This window comes from Malurus melanocephalus, unplaced genomic scaffold (assembly GCF_030028575.1).
Source record: "Malurus melanocephalus ecotype Western Australia unplaced genomic scaffold, MMel_1.1 scaffold_265, whole genome shotgun sequence".
In the NCBI taxonomy this organism is placed as follows: domain Eukaryota; kingdom Metazoa; phylum Chordata; class Aves; order Passeriformes; family Maluridae; genus Malurus; species Malurus melanocephalus.
This window is the reverse complement of record NW_026623497.1, coordinates 893,627-918,086: the sequence shown is the minus strand read 5'-3', so window position 1 is coordinate 918,086 and position 24,460 is coordinate 893,627. Positions and strand designations below refer to the sequence as shown.

The following is a 24,460-nucleotide window of genomic DNA, read 5'->3' as shown; positions in this document are numbered from 1 at the left end:
CCCTAAGAATATTCCAAATAACAGAAAAAAAATGCAATTCCTGCTACAGATCTCAGCTTTCCCATTACTTAGAAGTGAAAACCTAAATATCTCAGGATGAAAAAAAAAGTATCAGATAATTAGCATAAAATAAATTCTAAGTCTACAATGTTTTTACCCCATGTTGTTTGTACATTTTTAAAGCAATGCCAAAGAATGTTTAGAAAGTTCTAAAATGCGGCACTTACAGGCAAAGTCTTAGTTTCTGTAGAAAAACTAATGGGTTTCCAATATAATTCTTTGGYAAATGGGTTAACTAAATTAGAATTTTGGGTTTGGCCTCTTTTTTTTTTAGTCATTGTTTTTAATTAAGTTGGTCCCTTGCCTGGAGCAGTCAGAGTTGTTTACCCACAATGGCCGTGAAATTCCCTGTGCTTGATGGTTTAATTATCTCCTCATTGCCTGGTAATTCTTTTAAGGCTTTTTTCTTTTTTTTTTTTTTTTCCAATGTGGCACAACAAACAAAAAGAATCATCTGCCTGTCTTTCTCTGTTCAGTCTTATGAACTTACTTACACTGTCCCCTTCTTCACATATGACTTTTAAGTTGATGGATTAAGGCAGTGTCTATTTTAAACACAATATGAATCATTTTGTTTATTTTTTCAGTTACCTGAGCCACTGCAGTCCATGGYCTGTACAAGCACCTGCTGCCTACGGATATTACAGGAACTGAATTTTGTTTATTTGTTTAATTGCATCACCTGTCAGATGCAGAAAATTCTACCGAGAAGAGCATGGCAGGTTCCATGCACCTCCCACCTCAACACTGTCTGATTCTGTTAGTGGTCTGGCTGTGATGAGAACTAAGTCTGAAAGCTTTGAATATCCTTCACTGGGCTAGAATGGGAACAACACTATTTGGACAGAAATAGAACAAGCTGGAAGATAACCATGCATGAAGAAAGAGGAAAAYTCAGTATCACTTACAAGCAGACACGTTGGCTGTAGTATAACAGAGACTTTACAAGTTTTCTACACTAATGAACACTTGTCATTAAGTTCCCAAAAAATAACGTTATGCACCTTTCATTAAAAAATAAAACCCAGACTGCTTGACATTATGTAAGAATAGAATTCACTATAGACTAAAGAGGCAGCCAGCTTACCTACCCATAGACACAGAAATTCTCTCAATACAAGCAGGAACAAAACAAACATTGAGGTAAGATGGGAAATAGCCAAGTGCAYGAAGATTTATCTTCATTGTTAAAGATTTAGGAAAGCTGCAGCACTGAGACTGGTTATGGCACACTCCTTCTTTTCCCATCTGGTAGGCAAATTTCTATCAGCCTTGATGTTTTAATGGCTCCCCAGAGGTGCCCTGCTCTGCAGACACCAGCTCTCCTCCAGTTACTCATTGCCATTCAACAAAGGCACATCCTACCTTGCCTGTTCCAGGACTCTTAAATTCCGTTCTGTCCCTCAGCCCGATGACTGTTTCCAAGGTGAGACCTGCACTGCCCACTGACATACCAGCACTACTGGATCTCTCTTACCATCTTGTCCCTTCTATGCATGTCCAGAATCAATATATGAGAGGCTAAATTACTGTTAAGTTTTAATTTTTTTTTTAAATGAAACTATGGTTTTATTTATTTATTTATAGAAAACAAAACCCGAAGGCCAAGGTCTTACAAAGTGCTTCCTTGAGCTTCAGCAAACCTAAAGCACTGCAAATGGGGTCAGAATCTGCTCCCATCACTTAGGGGAGGTGAGAGATATGTGACATTGCTGACTGTACAACAAAGGCTCTTTTGAATTATTTACTACAGCAGAACTAACAAATCATCTGGGTGTAAAGCTGCAACACTGTTCCAAATACAGAAATTAAAAACTAGGGTCAACACTGACAGCTTGGTATTGTCTTTTAAAATTGCTTAAAWATATATCTTCTTGCACTTTGTAATTCAATTTCCATAAAAGTATYTCTACCTTAACCTTCAGACTTTAGTGGGAAACATTGCTCTTTCAGAACACAAAAATAGATTCTCAAAGCTGATGTTTTTKAGAACTTAGGAAGCATCTGCCAAGACAAATTCCCATAGACATGGGCTAGATCTTCATCACYATTTTATTTAAAATAGGCAATATATTTTATGCTTATTTGTTTTACGGTGTTTTGGCCCTTTTCTTTTTCCCCCATCTGGAACAGTTCATGAGGATACAACAAATTATTCTTTTTTTTTAAAAGGATTAAAAAAAAAAAAAAGACACAGCCATAAACATCAGATCTCAGCTTCAGGCAAAATGCCCAAGCATGTAATTCTATTTTAACATAACAAAATTGATTGTTAAGGTAATTTCAAAGCACTGAAAATGAGTAATCRTAATTCTTCTCTTGAAAAAAGGTACAGTTTTTCTATATTTCCCCCTTGATATAAATCTTAATAAATATTCATAGATAACTCTAGGACACCTCATTAACAAGCTGTTCAACAAGTAGAGCAAGCACTGAAGGTGTTTAAAAAAATTGTTATAAATGTATCTTCTGAGAGCAACATGGAAACAATTGCAGCATGTTTCTCAGTGCTATAATCAGATTTTTTTAAACATGGTGGCCAACAATTGCTACTGCCTGGAAAAAAAGGCTCCAAGGTTTGGTTTGAGCAGAAAAAGCATGTGGAGAACTCCAKATGGGTTAACTTCCTTTTGTCCTCACTGCCCAGGTAAGAAGTGACTTGTTTCCAGAAGCTCTGAAGACTTTTTGCTTTGCTTCAGCTGGGATTCATCCCATTGCTTCCCCRATCAGCATCAGTAATTCCTTCAATTTTCACCCATGGGTTGTAAAAMACAGCCCCAAACTGGACCAAAGGATTTCAGTTTCCTTATAATCATGGTTGGAGGTGAGATCTTGGGACATGAGATCAGACAGTTTATTTCTGGAATACTTTTTATACAGGTCTAAAATAAGCTACCATTTAATCTTGCTCCAGTGTCTCTATTCCTTTCACCCTGAGACTCAGTCAGTGACTTTTCACATTCTGCTTTTGTCAGGGATCTGCTCTGTCAGGTTCCCACACATCTTTAGATCAGCCTTCAGCTGCAAATTCTAGGACAACTCCTATTAACATTAATATGGGCATCCACAGCCCTTTTTTTTTTTTTTTTTTTTTAATAAATTGGTACTTGGCATGCTTTTACTTTTGTGCAATTTTACCACAGCTTGCCATTTAATTAAGAACACCAGTCTAAACAAACAAACAAAACATAGCTGTGAATGCTGAACCAAAACAATCCAAACTGAGACATGGTATCTCAATTTACAGTTGGAGTTCAAGCAACAGCTAAGATTCGTAACTGCCAAGGAGGATTTACATCAGGTTTCCTCTGCTGAAATCCCTGAATGATCAAAGTTAAGGCTGAATTTTCCAAAAAGTATATAAACATAGAGGGTCACTACTTACTCTGTCCTGCAAGGACCTACACACACATTCAGTAAGTCTCCAAGCATAGRTTTATTTGACCATCTACCTTTTCTGCTAGTAAATCTTTCACATTATCTTCAAAATACTGGTATGACAGGTATCAATGGAACTGAACATTTTCTTCTGTGAARAGCATAATAATATAAGTAAAAAGCAAGGAGGGGGAAGTGTTTCCTCACTAAATACTCCYACYGCTTCATAGTACTTTTCTATCCTCYGCTTAAAAGAAGYCATTATCAGTAGYTGGGATTTTGTAAAATGTTCATTCTTCAAACATATTCAGCATATCCTGACTTATACCTTATGCATGTACAGCCTTCTTCATTTACCACCAGATTAATTACTGATCAACTTTAGTGCAAGGTACTAAATATATTTACATGTATATTTTGACAGCCTAAACTCATTTAATAATCTCAGCATGTGGACAGCTTTGCTTTCTGCAGGACACAGTTCCAAAGAAGCTATTGTGACCAGGCTTTTATTTTTGTCAGAGAGAGAAAATCCAATTTATGAAAACGYAAAGCTTTCACAGTGTTACACCAAACTGCTTTCTCATTTCACTTTCAAATACATAACAAAGCAGTCCAGCAACTCTGCACACAACCTTTACAGGCTGGGTCCTCTGGTCCCTCTTGCTTTCTATGTCCTGGTAGGGAAATCTATCTCTAGGCTATCGCATCTTGATAGTACAGAAACTGATTTAAAGGTTTCTGGYAAATGTTATTTTCTCCACCTTGATCAGAGTTTTTGTATTATCAGGCACTTCTGAAGGAAAACTTTGAAAGGACTCAAACCTTTATTAACAAAGGATGTACTTTGCTCGCAGACAACAGTCCTAACTCCTGCTGTCTCTTAAGCTTCTTTGCAATGCTTGAAGAATATTAAGATGCATTTGAGCTTTTTAAGACTCTCACATCATACCATTTTTAAGAAGACTGAGACCCACAGCAACTGGGAAGAGCTATATATATATATATATATATATATATATATATATATATATATATATGTGTGTGTGTGTGTGTGTGTGTGTGTGTATGTGTGTATGTGTGTATATATGTATATATACAGGTATAACAAATACACATTCTCTAAGTGAAAGACAATAAACTCCAACAGTACATACAGTTTGACATCAGACTGCATACAGTTCTATTGATCATCCTAGATAATTAAAAAATGGCTATAATATAGCTAGAAAATATTAAAATTAAGTCTCACCATCATTGTTTTATCAGTTGACAACTTCTGTTGTGCAGCTAAGAATACACATCTCACATAACATTTTCAACATGTGGTTTTCCTAAGTAATAACTAACTACAAACACAAGCCAGCTAACCACAAAAAAAAATGGAGATTGAATTTTTGTATGCCAGCTATCTTACAGTAACTGCCCAAACATGGTAAGGTCAAAACAAATTAAGACCATGAAAAACAAGTGACCTCATATTTAACAGGAGAATATAGAGTAAAAGAWTATGTTTATCTGCAAAATGAGCCATAAATATGGCAGCTTCTACTGGGTTTGTGAAGAATTCCGAACGTCTTTAAGCTTCTTCATATTTTACACTGCCATCTAGTGTAGGCTGTATTGATGCATTCCAAGTTTCCAACTATTGGCACATGTGGTATCCAAAACCAAAACAATGACCATAAAAATAGCTGACATCACTTTTGTTTGTATTACCTGGAAACTATCAGTTCCTAGTAGGAAAAGTCAATACTAGCGAGCTGAAAAAAAAATAGCAGAACTTAAAATTATCTGACACTGACAGCAGGAAACCCAAAAAATATTCCCAGAGYTAAAAATATATAATTCACAATTGTTGTAACTCTGTGGCTAAACAATTACCAAATATGATTCATTTGGAAAAATGTTTAATGTAGATTCACCGAGTGAAAATTAATGCAAGTTAAGCATCTGTGCTTGTATGGAAACGACAGATCAAATTGAACAATATTTCTCAATTGCAGGTTTAAACTGAGAACAYTTATTTCAATTTTTGCTTCTCTTTTTTTTTATTTTTTTTCACCAGGTGTTTTTTTCTCATTTACATCCTCTGTCTTTATTGCAAGGTTCAATCACTGGACCCCACCTGATGATCCTGGTCACAGTGCTGCTGTGGAAAGAGCTGCTGTGCAGGACTGTGGCTGATTTTGCTCTACAACCAACTTTCCACACAGAGACAACACTGAGGAATTCTCATTTCCAGCTAACCCAGAGAGGCTACACGACACGGCCATGCTACACAAACCATCCAAGTCCTGTGTCATGACAGGCAGTAAYACAGAAATTSCAGATACAGTGGAGCTCTATGGCTRCCTTWTGTAGTGAGRAAAAAAAAGACCCAACCCACATTCTTATTTGGCTAAAAAGGCGCTTCTCAAACATTCCAGCTTCTAGGTAATTAATTTGAAAAATTAAAGATCTTCTCATCAATTGAAAGTATATTTTTAAATTTATAAAAATAGCAGACTGACATTTTTGTGAACGTCAGATGCAGTATCTCCTGCTCTCTGTATCAAACCCCGTTCTCATTTACAGAATAAAATGGAATAACCCAATGAAGATATTATTCCAAATTTACATTTCTATAGCAGAGAAAGTYATTTCATYTTAGAAAACTCAGTTTTACTGACARCTGTTTTCTTTAGYCACTTACACAAATAYAAAACAAACAGAAACTTTTATTGCTGCTACAGAAACACTATARAGCACCAGAGYTGRTGTGTTCTGCTTAATGCTCCATTTGCACAGCCACAAATGCACAAGATACCAAGCCACATTTAACACCTAGATTTTACACCCATTTGCATGTTTCTGAGCCTTTTTCATAACAGAAATATGCGCCCTAGCTTTAGTGCATCTCACTAGCACTATAGCACTCTAAGACAAGTCTTGAAAACTAAACAAACACTACGCAGACTGGATGGTACATGAACAACTGTCAAAATACAATAAAAGCTTATTTCCCACAAGACTTTCTTCCTCCTAATTGTCCATTACATATCCAACTCTTACAGTCACATTAAAAAACAGGGACTTTCTAAAGCCTCATATTAAAAGGTTTCACTCTATTTGCCAAATCAGTTTGCAGCAAGAAACTCCTATTGGCAAGGGTACAGATAACAGAAGGAAAGGAATTGATGCAAATTAAAGTGGTTTAGTTATTTATACATGTTAAGTTTAAGAGAAAGTGCTCCCCAGACTGACTTAACTGCTGCACTCAGGATAAATTTTCACTGGGGTCACAGGGTGAAATTTCATAGAAACAGGATACACTGCAAAACAAAAAACATCCATCAAAAAAGCATGGATGGATTTGATTTTTAATGCCATGATACCCAGTAACAGAGCAAACTCATCCTGCCAAAGTGACCTTGATAAATAACACTTTGACACAGTACTATGTCAAGTAAGAACCTTTAGCTTGTGTTTTCTTATGCATTTTCATTAAATAGTGCCTTCTTCAACATTACAAACAATCTAAAGAAACCTATGGGGCAAATTCACTGTCAAATAAAAGAGGCTTAGTTTGCCAGGCTGAGGCAAAAAGCCTATTAGCATCCAAACCCAATTTTAAACCTCCTGTGCAGAGACAGAGCTGAAATGACTGTAAACAGAAAGCTCCCGTCCAGTCTCTTTTGATTCAGAGAGTGGTGAATTCTTTAGACTTTGGRTCTATAGCACTTGAGGAGCAGAAGTAACTCTACATTTCTTAAAAATCCAACTAATGACACATCAAACAATTCAAAACCCATTGCTGAAATATGTAAGCTGACTTTATCATTGTAAACTTTAAAAACCTACAGAATAAGCAGATACAATTTGTTCTATTCACTCCCTCTTAAGACAAATTAAAAATCATGCCATGTACAGCATAAGATGTCCACTTCACTTTTCAGTACGTTATCTCAGTATACCTTGCCAAAAAGGTACACAAGACTTGGAAGACAGACAACATATCCCGTCTCCTAACAGCAATTTTCATAGCAGAATGGATTGCCTAAATCTGATTTCCTCTTTGAGATTCTGCCCATGTTTAGTTAATTTATGATGACAGAAAAAAATGGGGAAAAAAATCTTCCCCAAAAAGACCTGCTACTGACCTGGCCAAATCAACTGAATCTGCTTTTGCAGATTATGGGGAAAATGGACTAGAGAATTCTGCACCAGGAACTTATACTTTTTTTCCCCTCTTCTGGCAAACCGAAAAAGCATAGCCTTCCAAACAGCAGGATACTGAAATCCACAAACATCAAGCCCTCTTTAGAATTGTCAGCATGGTTTTTGTGTGAAGATGAGCGAGGCTTCTTAATTAAAATCCTGTATCACTGTGAAAACATCTGTGAGCCGAAGTCCAGCACCACACTCAAACCTCGTGCAATCCAGCTGGCTTTTCACAGTTAGCTTCAGGTTTTCTGTAACATATCCACTATCCAGGAGAACCTGAGAAGCTATCTGACCAGATCCTTATCTGGCTGAGTTAAGGAAGAATTAGGGATTCCCTTATAAACAAACCCTAAAGATAGCAGGAGCAAAATCAGCTGTGACTGCTGCAAAAGTAAGAGATGGAGAACTCAGGATGAATTTRTAGTGAGATTGCCAGGTTGGTAGGTGAAATCAGGAACTGTGGGGAAAGCTCCTAAACCCAGCGTAAGCAGTAGACAAGACTCAAGGCCTGCTGAGGCCAGGACTGCCAACTCATCCCAAATAACATTTCAGCCTTCCATCTACCCTGTGTTTTGACAAGATTTACAAGTTAATTTAAAAAGCCAGGGRAAAGTATTTCATAGAATTTGAGTTATATCACCCGAGATAACTATGGAAGAGGGAACACTTCCTCAAAAGTGTAATAAATAACATTCAYCATTCATCAATAACAACAGTAAAATATGAGTGTAATACAAGGTATTTAACAAACCAAGCAAAACTAGCCCTTCCTAAAATTTCTACCCGTTAGAGCATTTGACATGCAGGAAGGGTTATGAAAATATAAATTAGGGAGACATGTAGCTAACTGCCCAAGTATTTAAGCATGCTACCTCAAGTCATCAGAAATTCTGAAGAAACTTTAGTTGGGGGGGTAACTGTCCATCTTTTGATCTGTCTCAGTAAACCACCTTACTTCCTCCTGTAAATCTGTTACATAAATCCAAAAAGTATTGTTTTCATATTTCCCTACAGAAGTCATGCTAAAAATATTTATCCATAACAAGCTAAATAATTCAGCATACCTATCAATCCCATTCGTTTACCTCAAAAAATTCAACGAATTTAGGCCTAGGCCTATTCAAACAACTTCTTCATCTGCARACTCTCCTCATTACTGACAGCCAGCAGCAGTGTCCTCTACAGGCTGACTTCGATGCTCCAGGCAGGTCCCCCATTCCTGTGGTTTTAGTTGGGAGTTTGGAGGGTTTTTTTGTCTTCTTACAGTGCAGTAGACTTCCAGGCACTAAGCAGACTATTAATCTTGCAATTTTGATTCACAAAACCTTCACCTAATGTTGTGAAATCTTTCAGTCAGATCAGAAGATAAGSAGACTATAGATCATAAAGGAGGATCTGTAAGAGGCACCTGGATACACCTGCTCAAACTGATATACCTTAGCCTGAGGAAGACAGAACTCTTTGATCAAAAAGAACTAAAGCAGCCTTACGGATAAGTGTCTCCAGAGAAAGAGAAACCAGAGCAAAAGAGGGATCAGCCACACTTGCAAGSTTTGAGAAACCCAGGGAGAAGTCAAGCTTGAAGCTTCAGTGAGTCCAAGAAAGCCAATAAAAGAAAAGATGTGTTTTAAGGAAAGATTTAATCTTATCTTCAGTGCTGTAGAAACTGTCAGAAAGCGGAAAGGGAAAAAAAAAAAACCAAAAAATAGGGCTCTGAAGTAGTAACACTGCCACATGCTGTCACTAATGCCATCAGGGCTGTAAAAATCTCTCAGGACTAATTGCTGCTCATATTAATCTTGTGACTTGTGTCTTAATTTCAGTGGAATTATCAATATGTGTGAAGTAAACAGCATTCAGTCCTGCATGGATAGATACAGTAATGAGGGCTTACGTACACAAACCCCATCCAATATATAGGTTCACAGAACAAAAAAAAACTGATACTGCAGGGCTTTAAAGCTAGCTCAAATTTAACCAAGTAAAATAAAAACAACATTGAAAATAATCAAGTGAGTAGAAAACTGCCTTTTTAAAGACTGCTGCACACTTACAAATACTCATCTGAATAGAAGTTTTGTTAGTAACCAATTATTTACATACTCTTGCTTTGATACAGACCGAGAAAGAGACATTCCCCCCATCTTTCTCATTATGTAGACATCATTTAAATACAGAGTGCCTGTAAGCCAGTGAAGACTGGAAATATTCTCATCTTTGAGATTCAAAGTCAGATYTAAATGGCATACGTATGGCCTGATTTTAGTATATCTATTTTAACACATCATTAATGGATAAACAAACAAGTAAATTTCTTCTGGCAAGGAAGAGAAATGGAAACATTGAAAACACATGATGAAAACACAGTTCCACAAAGATTTCATCCCATTGTTTCTATTTTGGATAAGGCACGGCGTTAGTTTTGAGGACCAAGCTTAGAGTCCCAAGCTCTGCCACCCATGCTGTGTCATTTCAGAAAAAGAAAGCAGAGCTGTACTCGATCATAGATCAGAAATTATCCATCATCCCCCACCCCCTCTCTTCTGGCTGATACAATTTCAAGTTACAACTCTGCTCAACTTAATTATCTGCAAACCTTTCTTGGTGTTTCCATTACATCTCGGCAGACGCTGCTCTTAGCAAGATGGGGATGGGGATCCTATAGCTCTAACATTAACCCTTAGCGTCACCTACAGAAGTCGCTACCCTCACCCAAGTATCCCCAACTTTCGAAGGCGACACAAAACCCTTGCGGATAAGGTCCTCGAGAGCCCCTGGTGCCCCTTCAGAAGGGCCACGGCCGTAGCTGCAGGGGGGCCGGCACCGCGGCCAAGGCGGCATCCAGGCTCCCGGCGGGCAACGCCGCCGCCGTCGGGAGAAGCTCGGGGAGATCCCCGGCGGCTCCTGGCTGGAAGTTGCCCCGGCAGCTCGGGTCYCTCCGCACTCCCGGCTRCCCCGGAGGGCGGCGGCGGGCCGGKCACAGGTCTCTGGGCGGCCGAGCCACCTTCCTTCCCTCAGCGCCGGCCCTGAGGAGGCGGGAGAGCGGCAGCCGCCCTCGGCGCGCTCCAGCCCGGATCTCCCTCACCGAGCGGCGGCCGCGGCTCCCGGMGAACGCGCCTTCTCCCGCTGCCAGGGCTGCGTGCCTGGCGGGCTGTAACCTTAAGAAACTTGATAAGGGAATAAAAGGGAGGGACTTTGCCGGAACCRATTCTCGGCTTTTAATCTCTCCTGACGCGCCCGAGCCCGCGGGGAAAAGAAGGAAACAAAACCCTGTCCAACGAGTCCCCGGACCCTCCCGAGCGGCGGTACCTGTCCGGCAGCGGGGCGGGCGCCCGGCGGGGCGGCCGGCGCGGCACTTTCCCCCGGTGCGTGCGGGAGGCGCTCGGCGCCGGGCGAGCTGCTATTTATAGTCCGGAGCCTCCAGCAGCGCGACGGACGGCGAGAGGAAATGAAGGGCTGCGCGCCTGGGCAGCCGGAGCCGAGCCCCCCCCCGCCGCCCCGCTCCCCGCCGCCGCCGGGAGGGCGAGGTGCGGCTGGCGCTGGGCACGGGCGCTCCTGCCCCCGGCGCCACCCTCTGGAGTCCCCTCCCAATGTCACGGCGAGCCGGCGGCGACCCCGCAGGTAGCGAGGRGAGCCGCCAGCCGCCTCTCCGGCAGCCCTGCGGCCAGCAGGCAGCGCGGCGCGGCGCGGCGCGGCTCGGCTCTGCTCGGCTCAGCCGCGCAGAGGTGACCCGCTACTGCTGCTGCTGGAGGAGGCGAGACCGACACTGGGGTGTGGGAGGGAGAAGCCGGCGCTTGCCATTCACCTCCTGCCGCCCAGAGGGAGCCCGGCCTCCGCGGCCGCCTCTGCCGACTGCCGGGGGCTGGGAGGCGCTGGCGGAGCTCGCCCGGCCCGAGGGGACGGTCGGAGCAGGCTGGGGTCGCTCCCGGGGAGCCCGGCGCCCGGGCGGCCCTGGCTGGCAAGCTCCGCGTCTGCACCTCCCGGGCACTGTGGCGCAGGGGAACGCAGCAGGACCGGTGGGAAACGCCAGTCACTTCCTTCTCCCGGAGCAGGGCTCCCTAGGAGGCRAGCGAGCGGCTCCTCGGAGCCGCCGGGCCGGCTGCCTTCCAGACTCAAAAGTTAGGGGGGTGGCCGACCAGGGACTGTGGGTCCTGCCAGGGAGGAAGGTGGGTGGGCACACCTTGGCTCCGGCCGATGCTGCCCCTCCAAAAAGTACTAAGGGCATCCGTACCCCCGGCCTTTAATTTACAGCATCTGAAAMCTTGGTTTGTGTGTATGGCAACAGAGGAATTGAGACAAATAATTTCTAAAGCATCTTACTCACTTGATAATCTTCCTTTAATCCAGGGTTTTTTTTCTACTTCTCTTACAGTTAGATAAATTCTGGCATTTGAAATGTCAATCAATCCTTTTGAGACTACTTGTGCATTATTGCAGGACACCGTCTGGGATTTGAGCAGCATAACTCACTCCTACACCATCATTCTCCAAGCAACTGAAATTTATACAGATTAGATAGCTACATTAGCCTACTCAGTATCATTTATATCAGGGCTGGACTTAGTGTTTCCTGTGTTGTGATAACTGTAATCATCTACAAGGTGCCAGCACAAAGCCTGACAATGATCTGTGCAAAGCAAGACTGATTCAGCTTTGAGAGCTTGAAGTCAAAAGGAGATAAACAGATACAAAGCTGGGAGCAGAAACACAAAGATGGGAGCTAAACAAATTTCATTATAAGCTACACAAAATTGAAAGGAAAACACCAAGAAGGCACAAGAGATATTTGACCTTGTCCAAACACCTAAACAAAGTGATAAAAAAAATCTAGCTTGATGGAACTACCCATTTACGTAAAACTACTCACGCATAAATATTTGTAGAATAAGTTTGCATTGAACAAACTATCGTAATGAAGTTAAACCACCTTTTCAATTCAGAGACTGGTCTTTATCTCTAATGAACAATATTTTGTTTCTCCCAATAGGAGTTTCTTCACATTCTTTCTTGTTCAATTTTTAATGTTCCATAGTGTAACACATCTGGAAAGATCCTGCCAGCGCAGGAATTGGTAGCAGCAGGCTCAGAGTGCCACCAATGAAAATCAAGATAGTGAACAGGGAACTTGCAAGAGTTGGCTATATGCAAGTCAATAGCATGGGCTGTTTCTTTTTCTGTGCTCCCTTAAGAACCAAATACTACTTGTTTAGTCTGTGGCTGCTTTTCAAATGAAAGCAATCCCAAWCTCCTAGATAAGTTCAGAAGTGTGTACCAAATCTGTAAAATTGATGTCCTGTTAGATTTGGAAGGAATTGCAATGAGAGCCCCTRCTTACTTCTTTCAGTAATACAACCTTGAATATGTATAGCACTGAACACTGTTAAGAGCAGTTATCAAAAATACCATCTTGCAGAACAGTTTTTCTTGGGCAAGGCTTTATTGTACAGCCAGTCATACTGCAGACCACAGGAAGAAAAAAAGTTCATTTTTAGATTAATTTCATGTTAAGGCTAAAGATGTTACTAGAAGATGGCTGTTCAGAAAACTGCCTTATGTCAATACAGAAAAAAAAAATTAGATAATTGGAGTTTCATCCACCTCTGAAATGTTTTTAAATGGATATGCAGTCTAAAGCTCTCTTTTGTCATGCAGTCAAAGTTTTCAGAGCTTGAAAATACACTTAAGCATAAAAAAGGTATCTAATGCTCAAAAGTACYGAGCTCAAAATTATTTCAAATGTGTTTCTATGCTCCCTACCTCTGAAAATCACATTTCTTAAGTGCCTAGATATGGATTATGGGTGTCGAACTGCATCCATTCAGGCTTGAAAATTTTAGCCTGCCTCTACCTGTGCTTCATAATAAATGTATCAGAAAGCTTCAGGCAAACTATAGAAGTATTCTCAAAAAAGCAATGCAGACTTGAGCCATTAGAAGACAAGACACCAACCTAATAAAATACTTGACTCTAATTTAGCTCACTGTGGTACGTGGAAAGCAGCATCTGAAGCCCAGCTTTTAACAGAGGAGAAGAGAAGGAGAAAAATTAATAAGGAAAACCCCCATATTGTGGCAGGGTTTTTATTATTAATATCTTTCCACTATTTCCCAACATTTTCCAAATCAATGTGCTTATTGCTCTGAAATCTCTSTCTCTGCTATCTCCCCAACTCCTATCTATGTATAACATCCTATATTCCATCTGATAAATATGAAGTCTTTATCAGTAGTCTCTGACTTAGTGGAAAAGGGTGAGGATAAGGAGGGAGGAAGAAAACAAGAAATCAAATAATGGCAAACTTAAAGAGTTCCTAAGGGGACAACGTGTGGGACTGCTGGAGAATACCCCACTCTGCTGGACAGATCCTATCTGGCTAGCAAGGTTTACTATTTCCAGGCCAAGGCCTGGGATCAAAGAGAGTAATAAATTATTGAAGAACTTCAGGATGAGGAAAAGAAGTAGGATTTAAAGGCCTGTCAGCAGCTGGAATAGAGCTTCTCTGCTGGAGARGCTCCAACAAGGAATAGAAGCCTCCCAGTGCAAAAGGGGAAATAACAAGGCTGATGGAAATTTACTAAATCTTCCAGGAAAGGCAAAGGTCTAAGCAAGAAGAAATGCAAATATTTATTGTCCTAGGCCTTTGCTCAGAGTACATTTTGATGGATAGAAAGGATTTGTTTTCAAGAAGCTCTTTCCGTGTTATCTTCAATTGGCTTTCCATATAACAGTTTACCAAGGGAAAGGAGTTAATGTACACCAAACACAATTGGGGCTGTCGTGCTAACTTTGTTAGGAAGCAGGGCTCTGTCAGGCAGAGAAGTTAAATTTAGGCTCAGAATCTAAGAAGAGCTGAAGAGGATCTAAAGCATTCTGTATTCCCAAGCAGTGAAATATCTTTGAAGGCACAACTAGGGTACAAATCCAAGGCTCCTAATTCTCTGGACAGTAAGTATGAATGAATGCATGGCATAATTACATTGCTTCTTCATACTAACCATAGTACAGCAAAGATTGTCAAATTTATACCAGCTTTTTAACTGTAAAGAACTAGGGAATCAAAAATTAAATCCTAATGAAAGCATAAACCTTTCCTCCATCGGTGCATGATCACTTAAAGTCATCTCATGGTGGGACCAACAACCCTGCTTGAAACCAAAGGATGCTTCTGATACTGAAAATAAACCTAAAGCACCAAATGATAATCAGCAAAAACCACATCCTAGCAGGACTGAACTTGACTGGTATGGCTTCCTGCATAACAGTGTCACTGTAGATTACTGAACAAAATTGAAATCTGTGAACTATGTCAGGATCTCAACAAACAGAATCAGTGACCGTAAACTATAGTCAGGCTCTCGGTACCTCACACCTTACACTGATAGTGAACATGTGCCAAAAAGTTATCTTGCTCAGCTAAATATTGTAATTTATACCAAACATACATATGACAATTCAGCTACAGAATGACTGCAGAAGGAGCAAGATGATGATCTAGGCTCTTCAGGAGAACTGCAAACCTTGACTTACTGAGCAAATCAAAGCCTTGACTTTGCAGGCTGTTCTGTGTGGGCAATAGATTGTACCAGTGGCTCCACTGGGGCCTGTGCAGGCCACTGGCAACATCAAGCAACTTGCAGGATCAACACCCACCTGGGGAAGAGCTGTGTAACTGATAACATGGAGGTGAAACTGAAATTGAGACAAATACCATACCAAACAGAGAAAAAAGCAATGTCAAAGGAAAACACTTCCTCAGTTATCTGAAATGATCACAGRCTTTTCATCAAAAGACATTGAGGAAAGCCAATACAGAACCTCTGGAGAAAGCACCACAGAGAAAGAATCACACTGTGTACTAAATGAGAGATGGRGGTAGTGCAAATAATAAAAAATTCCAACCCAAAATGACGTCTTATGCTGAGTAGATTGCACCTCCYGCTGAAAGGCAGATGGATTTGCTGTCTTTACATTTTGGCAATATTTATTGTGTTTGTTATACAAGCAGGGAATGATTGTAACAAAGTAACCCTAGTGTTTTTCTGTGCATTGAATATAACATGCAACTATCTACCATCAGTCTGAAAAGTAACTTCATCTCTTGCCCCACTGCCAGGAAAAAGATAGTAGTGGAAATCCCAGACAAAGCAATATTACACTATTATTGTTCTCTTTTTCAATAGCATTTTGTCTCAGTTTCAACATTTGTTGCTGTGCAAGATTTATGTAAAACCAAGGGACAAGAAGCAGAGTTCCAAAGGACAGAAAACCTTATTTTATCWCTAATATGAACTTGGAAATACCATATTCATATGACACAAAATGCTGAAGAGCATAAGCATAAGKTTATKATTCAAAACATTTTAATGGAGAGGYTTTATTGTAAYAGYTTCTATGTTAGGTAGCATCTCTTAAAGCTTGTGTAACCAGTGTATCAYGTGCTCTGACCACTTTGACACTGGTGCAGCTATGTACCCAGGCCAAATCAGGATCAGATCTGACAGGCAAGACAGACATGTGCAGATCTTGTACTAATTACTGTGGGGCTGCAGCTTAACACAAAAACAAAAATAAAAACAAACAAAAAAACCCCAGAGAGATAGTTTTAATTCTATTTCTGCTCACTTTGCAGCAGTATAAATGACTAGACAGCATGGAAGGCTTAAAAGAGTAAAGATACATGGTAAAATTATTGGACCAGTTCCATTAGTACAAACTCTGTAGACTCCAGGGGTGTTTTACTGACCTATGCTCAGGGCAGAAGCCGTAGTTTTTATTAGGTCTACTAGTACTGGATGCCATTTTTCAGGCCAAATGCCCTGTTACTTGATGTTGGACACTTAACCTCTGCCAAAAAATCACACTGCTCTATTTTATCTCAGAAGGCAAAAACACTTCAATATCTTTTGGCAATACTTGTTTGGGACAGAGGGTGAAAGGGCAAGTCAGCAGCTAGTTTACTGTCTAAAACAATAAAGTCATCAGACGAGCTGAGATGGAAACAATACGTGGTTCCCTACTTGCTGACAAGATTTCACCATCACTTTTCTCCCATTTTCTATGTAGGCTGAATTTCAAGGAAGTKTTGTACATTGTCAGAACAGACCTGTTTTAAAGTATTTTGCTGACCTCCATCATCAAAAGAAAACCAAAACGAAAACCTAAAAAACTAATAAAACMAAAAACAGCTGTCAAGAAAATGTTTCCAAAAAGAAAAATCTCCAGCCCTCAAATCCCGGAATCCAACCCCATTCCTATAGCTTTGTAAGCCATTTCAGGACACTTTTTATTCCACTACAACCCCTTAAATTATAGTTGAGACTTCCAGTTTCATTCTCAGATGTTAGAACTATAACAATTACCTACCTATAAAAAAGAATATTACTGATCTTGTCCYTTTATAACTCTGCCAAAAACACAAGAGAATCTGGCTTTGTCCTAAACTTAATCCCACATTCCCTTTGCCTCAGCATTCAGAGACAAAACAGTCCTCTGAGACAGCAGAGTCTACAAAAGTGTCCCTGCCAACGTCCAGCTGTTCCCAATTCTCTCATTTTTCAAAGGGACAATTTTTCAGAAAGCAGCCAAGTTCACATTTGCATTGCCCTCCACTGGTGTAATTATTTATATCATATKATATTGAAAACAACTTTCTCTCAAACCATGACAGTTTGTTTTTTTTTTTTTAATTTGCGTGGTGAAAATTATAAGATTTGATGCAATGGGAAGCCCTTAGAGCTTTCCATGCTTTTGGTGGAGTAGTTCACACAGTGATTCACACTCTCCTTTGAAATAGATTTTGGCTCTGTTTGTGGCAGCTGGTTGAAGATGAGCAACATCTAAAACYCTGAAAATTCACAGATACCTGCCAGATTGAAGCAGCAATATGATAGGATACCTTTTCATTGGTAGCTTGATAAAATGGTTRTGAGAACTCCATTCTTGTTTAATATGTATCTGCCTTTACAGCTGCATAAATATSCTTTAATGCATACCCTGTGAATTCACAGCAAGAAGAGCCCAAGAGGATACCACACTTGTTGGAGGAAAAGTAAACACTTGAAAACGAAAGAAAATAATTTAAGTTGAAGTATTAACAGATAGTCTTTTCCATATGAAAACAGGATTTTAGAATTTGAATAGAATGTTCAGAAATAAGGTGTGACTACATAAAGAAAAATAACCTTTAGAAGTTGCATTTTCTTCTGTTTACAGGCGATCCCYTCTTGCACTGGAAGGGGTCCAGGTATAGGACAGGTGCAGCTGTCAATTGAGGAAACGCTTTGTGCAAGTCCATCACTCTGCTGAGTAGCATTTTTTACCTTTAACTTGGATTCTGACAGCTTTTCCAGGGCATGGTGCATGCAAACAAAGCCTGGAATATTAAATTTCACAGCCCCTATGTGGATTCCAGACATGGAAAAAAACCTTAGAGCCAGGGGCAAACCTGGTGTCCTGTGCCATGACACTCCAAACCTCTCACATCCATGTAGAGTAACCTCTGGGGAGCCCCCTCAGAGAAATGAACATAAAGCTTCAAGCACAGGTTTTTCTCTCACCATATGTAATCCATACATCAGGAGGAATATCACTGACAACACGTAGACAATCAAGTAGATTAACCACATCAAATATTGACTGGCAAAATCAAGGACTCGTAAGGCAGTACTCAAATCAGTGAGCAAGCAGGTCTGAATAGCAGGTAGAGGRAGGTTGCAGGTATTTGCAGGATGTTGCATCCCAAGGGACACATCTGAACAAGGGGCTGGCTCACAGCTCTCTGTGATACCAGGAGCAAAAGAAACAGAGCACTCCTGCCTGCCTGCCTGCTGCAGAGGTAAGATACCTCTACTCAGCTAATTAGCAACATCTCATCTCTTGAAGGGAAAAACCCCTCTTGCTCTTGCTGAGCTTCTGCCAAGCTCCTGCTGTCACATTCTCCTAATCTGAAAAAGRAAACTACAGTTCTGACACTCCTTGTTCGAAAATTGGTAGCCCMTGTTCTAATCAGCCAAAACTTAAAATCACAGCCACCTTGATTTCAGAAAAGTTTTACTTGTAGGATAACTTTCTATCACTGTTTTGTATCAGCTTATTCATGTAACTGTAATGTTCAGCTCAGCCTTGGACAATGATTCTCCTTCTGTTTCCTACACGTTGGCAGACCACATGCAGACTCTCACCCTGATCATTTTATACCAGTCACAGCAGGACTTTAAAAAGGATATATTTTACTACACAGATGAGCAATCACTTTGAAACCCCTTTGCAGTATTCTCCTACCCACTGTGCTTCAAGTCACAATTTGATGCCATTCAAAAATAGCAGTCTCTTGTCTGGGTATGACATTGCAGCCTGTCTTAAGGTAAATACTTAATCCGAAATTGTCACCACTTAATGGTGTATTCTTTTCCCTGTGCTGTAATTTAAAAGAATGACACAAAGAATATTTTGGAGAGCTCAGCATATGCCTAGCTGATTATGTCCCTCACTTCTCATCTCTTGATCTTTAATATAGTTTGGATTTTGACCCTGTCTGTCCTRTAGAAACTTGTGTGTAATGTGAATCAAGTACCTAAAGGCTAATGATGTTCACTGCTTAAAGTGAGTTGCCTSTTCTGCTGGCCAAGGTCTGTTTTTTCCACTGTGTTTAAAAATATTACCTGCCYTGCACTGTAAAGTAAATGAAACAAATGGAAATAATGACTATGTGATGATTGATGGTGAGGATGGTGGGGTTAGTTTCATTTTTGTCAATGACCTTTTACTTAATTTTGAGAGTTTCACTTACAYTGAGTCTGACCCACTTGTAAAATAGCTATAATACCTCTCACAGTCATCATGAGGTAAGTTAAATTTGGGTTCTGGCTATAACTGGTCTTTCAACATTTGTGTGCCATTCAGGGTATAAAAAAAGATTTTTGTCTGATGTCCCTTATTTTGACCGAGGAAAATTAATTACATCTGGGTAAGTGTCTGGGGAGCTCTTTGTGTACTATTGAGCAGTTGATTGCTGCAAAGAGCTTGGGAGAGGGTAGAGTCATATGACATTGTTTTCCTAAAAGGGATCACAAGGCTTAGGAAGGAACCATATTTCCTTTGGGTCTCTTTCAGGCTATTGACTGTCTCTCCATGTCTAGGACAGTCTGGCCTTTAATAGAGTGGTTAGGATAAGTGAAAATCCTCAACCAACAGACTAAAGACAGGAGTAAAGTATTATTATTCATTTTAAGAGGAACATATTTAAGATAATTTAAGTCATGTWTAAGGTCACATGAGAAGTCAAGCCCATTTTTATCAAGGAATTAATATCTGTCACTTTCTCTGGTTAGCAGAAGGTTGGTTTCAAGAACTATTCTCTGCTACTTCCTGACTTTTAGCTAGGTCATCTTGATATATGCAGATATTCCACTGAATTTAATGTAATTATTCTCATGTAGCTTTAGGACCCCTTTCTGCAGCTTGACAGTGAGAATATTTAGCTCTGTGCTTTATGCATTTGTCTGCCAACATTCCAATATGTTGCTGCTATCATGAAAAATCAAGGATTCTGTATCCTGGAGCAGAGCCACACAGAGAAGAWAGCTATAGTGATACAATACATCTGGTTAGAGCAAAACACACGTTCTTGATCTTTCTCAAAAAATATATATTTGCTAGGTACTTAACAGTAACCCCAGAGCATGTTAATTTGCTTGGTTCACTGCCTACAGATATATGTCTCCAGAATAAATACTGCTTCAGCTATTTCAGGGTAAATTGATCTGGGTGAATGGCACTATTTTTGTAAAGACTACTTAATAAAAAGTAACTTTCACAGGTGAAGTATAAATCCATTAAAATATAGTGTTTGGACAGGTTTGGGGGCTTATTTATTTGGGTAAGGGGSCGTCTCTTTTACTAGTAAGCTAGCATTAGYTGCTAAGATGTTAACTTCAGGGTTRTAAAAAAACATTTTAGCAAATGTGGTGGTGGTAATAATTCTGTAACCACTTCCTCCCTGTAATTTTTAGGGCCAGTGTGAGGTCAAGTGGTTTACACATATATTACTTGTAAGTCAAGCAGGAAAAAAAAATACAGCTTMTTGAAGAAGTATTAAGTTGTATGCATTTGATACATTGTGTCAGAGTCTATTTACTTTTTTTCCCCTGTGACAAATTCAGAGAAATTCTGTTGGATCCAGCTAAAGTGCTCTGAAGCTGCAGCATCTGAGTAAGAAGAGTCGCCCACTCTGCAAGAGATGTACGTGTAGCTGCTTTCCAACCAATCACAGGTGGGATTTACCTTGCACCTTTCACATTTCTTGTCAAAATTACAGCAGAACCTCAGGAAATATGAACCAAGTAGCCAAACTCTGTGGTGTGGGCTGGAGAGCGAGTGAGAGATGAGCTGAGAAGGAAGTATGGGGGTGGACAGCAAGGCAGAGGCAAAYGCTGCAGATGCACTCAGTCGCTCCTTTGCCCTCAGGCCAGCGTGGCCACATGTGTTGTGGTTACCTGTCCCTTCTCTGTGCTCCACATGGMTCCACAGGCTTTGGGGAGAGACTTTAATCCTTCAAGTCAACCCTGAAACATTTTGTGGGGAGTGAAAGGCCAGACTAGGAGAAAGGAGGCGAATGCTGGCTTCCACAGAGTTGTTGTCCAGCAGTCTTTGCCAAGGAAATCTGGGGAATATTTCCTTCTGTAGAAATGTTATATTCCTACTGCAATGTAAATTKAGACAAATGCTGATTTTCTTTATGATTTCCCTAAAACCTCATTCCAGAATATACATATGTTTTATTTTTCCTGCCTTTTGTATTCTGGCGGTGATTTGGCAGAAGGTAGCTTGCAATGTACTTTAAAGGAAGAAAGAAAAAGAAAATTGAGAAGAAACAATGGCAAAGAAAAACTATGAAAGTCTGGGTTTGTACATTACATTTTCAGAGCCAAGTTCTCTTTTAGGTGGAAATTCCCCAGAGGGAAGCTTTTTTCCGAACACTTATTTGATATAAGAAATATTGGGTGTAGATTAAACAGAGTCCTTGAGACAGAGCTGTTTCACCTCTGCCATGCTCAGAGAACATGCAGCATGAACTCCAACTTGCCTGCAAACGACTGGGGGAACAAACATCTCTTGTGGCTGGAAGAACAAAATTAACCTGCGTGTGAAACTGGCTAGAGAAGACACTYATAAACTGGATAATATTTGTACCACAACACTACTTCTGTGCTAGCCATTCATTTTCCTCTCCTTAATAAGGGCAGGAGTTAAAACACAGGGAATGAACAAGCATTTCACAATTAAAGGTGAGAGTAGGATGACAGCATACAAGGGAAAAGCCYGTGGCATTGCTGCTGATAATGAGTCTCCAAGAGCTTGAGTCTGTCAAGTGCTTTCACTGGAGCTTCACTTTCTGAGGAAACTGCTAAATGCCATCTCTCTTGATTATACCATGGAAATGGATTTCTTTTCAAGCTCATTTTCATACTAAATCATAGAAACTAAGGGAGTGCTGAAGTACAAAATTACAGATTTTGTGAAGGAAGGTGGAAGTACATCAGGGCTTCTTGCCATTTCAGTCTTCTTGTACAGTTCAATATCTATTTGTATAGCTAACAATAAGACAATCGTATAAAAATGGGGAAAATTGATATGAATGCAGGGATAATCCAGACAAATTCTGAACAAGGACTAGAAGCATGATATGATCTAATGCTCTTCAAGGTGCTGCAGTCCTTCATTTAGCATTGACATTTATTACCTCAGCAAGTATTGGCAATAGCAGCTTTGCTTTCTGGCCAGATGCATYGTGGTGCATGGTATTTTCCTTGTGACACCACTTGTTATAAACAAAGGAGATGGAAGATAAAAGCTACAAAAACAGTCATATCAAGGAATTGCTCCCTCAGACTACAGGGTGATGGTTACTGTGCTGTTATAGCTCCTATAAAATGTAACAGGATGCTTTAAATCCCAGAGCACAATTTCTGTAAATATGGTTGTTGGGGGAAAAAAGAAGGCAGAAAGCAATCTTAACATGAAATACTATCAAARTGGGGAAGAGTTGATTTAGATACCAAGTTTATTCATTTCAGCACCGATGTAATCTACTCCCATCAGCTCTGAGGCATCCCTTACTTTAGGATTTCTAGAAGACATGGCRTGTAGAAGAGTAGTAAACCAGCCTGCTGCTCAGAAATGGTACTCAGATAAATYCACATGCCACTACAGTGCTTTTACAAAAGGTGACAGTGCCATAATAAAAAGATTAAAATGTCAGGGAATATGTCAAAACGCTTCTTTAAAATTAAACAAATAGTTGCTCATTGGTTACACAGAATCAAGCTTATTTCTCAGCTGACATTTCGTTTAAGCCCTTTTCCAGTCTTTGAGATCAGGTAGTATACATATGAAAAATATTTATTGCATTCTGCGGTGCACTGCATGCAGACARCCCAATATCTATGTGTCCATTTCAATAAAACAGGAACATTGCTAAAGTTCCTTTATTTACTGATCAAGCAAAACTACTAAGGAAAAAAGAAAAACAAACATTCCCAGACAAAGTAATAGCCAAAATCTCTGATGTGCAGTGTTAAAGCAAAACTAGTTTGTAAAGAAGGACAATTTTTTTTTTTTTTTTAATTAGAATGTGTACTTAGGAAAAAAAAATAGCCCATAATTCTCCTTCAGCTGATGGCTGRACTTAAATGCATATTTTAATTCTATTTGTAGATGTCCAGAAGTATTGGMAGGGATTCAAAACAGCCACAACTGAGCAGAAATCCTACCATTTTTGAAGGCCAAATTTTGGGCCGTGTAAAATGATGGCATAGTGGATATAGGAAATATCTGTAATTCCTTTCAAAAACTTGAAAGAGCAAGAAAACCTGCCTTGGTTTCCCTGCTTCACTGTGCAATAGAGTTTATCATAATGTTCATCCTGAGCATATTTATTGCTTCATATGCAAGCACAGAGAATTTATCGTTTAAAGATGAAATGAGATAATTACATATGCCACTTCAATGGTCCTTGTTTTCTCCTCGCTGGATTTTCAAACAAAATCCAAAAGGAAGCTCAGACAGGCACAAGCTGTGAGAGAAAGGAGCTGATCTGTTCCCCATGAAGGAGGAACAGAGCAGCTTGTTCACTTCAGTGTAAGCTGTAACACAGTGCAGGGTGTCCCTCCCTTCCATGCGCTTTCCCAGCCAGTGGCTGCCATAAAGAACTCTGCAATATTGTCATGTTGCAAGTGCACTAATCATGGCTCACATTTGGCTGATAGCATATACAGCATAAATGCCTGTTATGGCCACAATAACAGTTTCAGTACAGGAGCCAAGACAAGGAGGAATAAGAACTGAAGAAAATAAGGCTGTTATACAGAGATCATTCTACTCAATGGATGAAASTCCAGCTCCAAGAAGCTGCTTTTCCTTTTGCAAAAACCTAATCAAACCTTCACTGTCTCTTGTTGAGGTGTGTTTCTACAGCACCATTATTTCTTCTCTAGATCAATGGTTGAATTGATTTATCTGGCTTTTTGATATGACTGTCATTTATTAAAATAGCAAACAGATATGGGAGCAGACAGAACAATCAAAAAGAGGTAACTTGAGAGGAAGTGTGCAAAACATAAATTCATTTTATGAAAAAGGTCCTATTAAAAAATTCCCTGTGGTATTATTTTTATATATACTATACAGTTGCGTAGAGAATTGTAATGTAGAACACAAAAAAAAATCACATAGAAATAAGGTGACATTTASTGGGAATAAATGTTTTGTTATAACAAATTCTAGGATGTTCTATTTTATTACTTTAGAAATACAGCCA

At 40.0% G+C, this 24,460-nt stretch overlaps 1 protein-coding gene across 1 annotated transcript in view; it reads right to left on the bottom strand.

Moving 5' to 3' along the window:
- Positions 1–11,341, bottom strand: part of LOC130579274 (type II inositol 3,4-bisphosphate 4-phosphatase-like) — a 147,874-nt gene extending 136,533 nt beyond the window's left edge. Inside the window, exon 1 of the mRNA XM_057375935.1 lies at positions 10,954–11,341. The gene's annotated coding sequence lies outside the window, so the exon portion shown is untranslated. The remainder of the gene's footprint in view (positions 1–10,953) is intronic.
- Between the last annotated feature and the right edge of the window lie 13,119 nt (positions 11,342–24,460).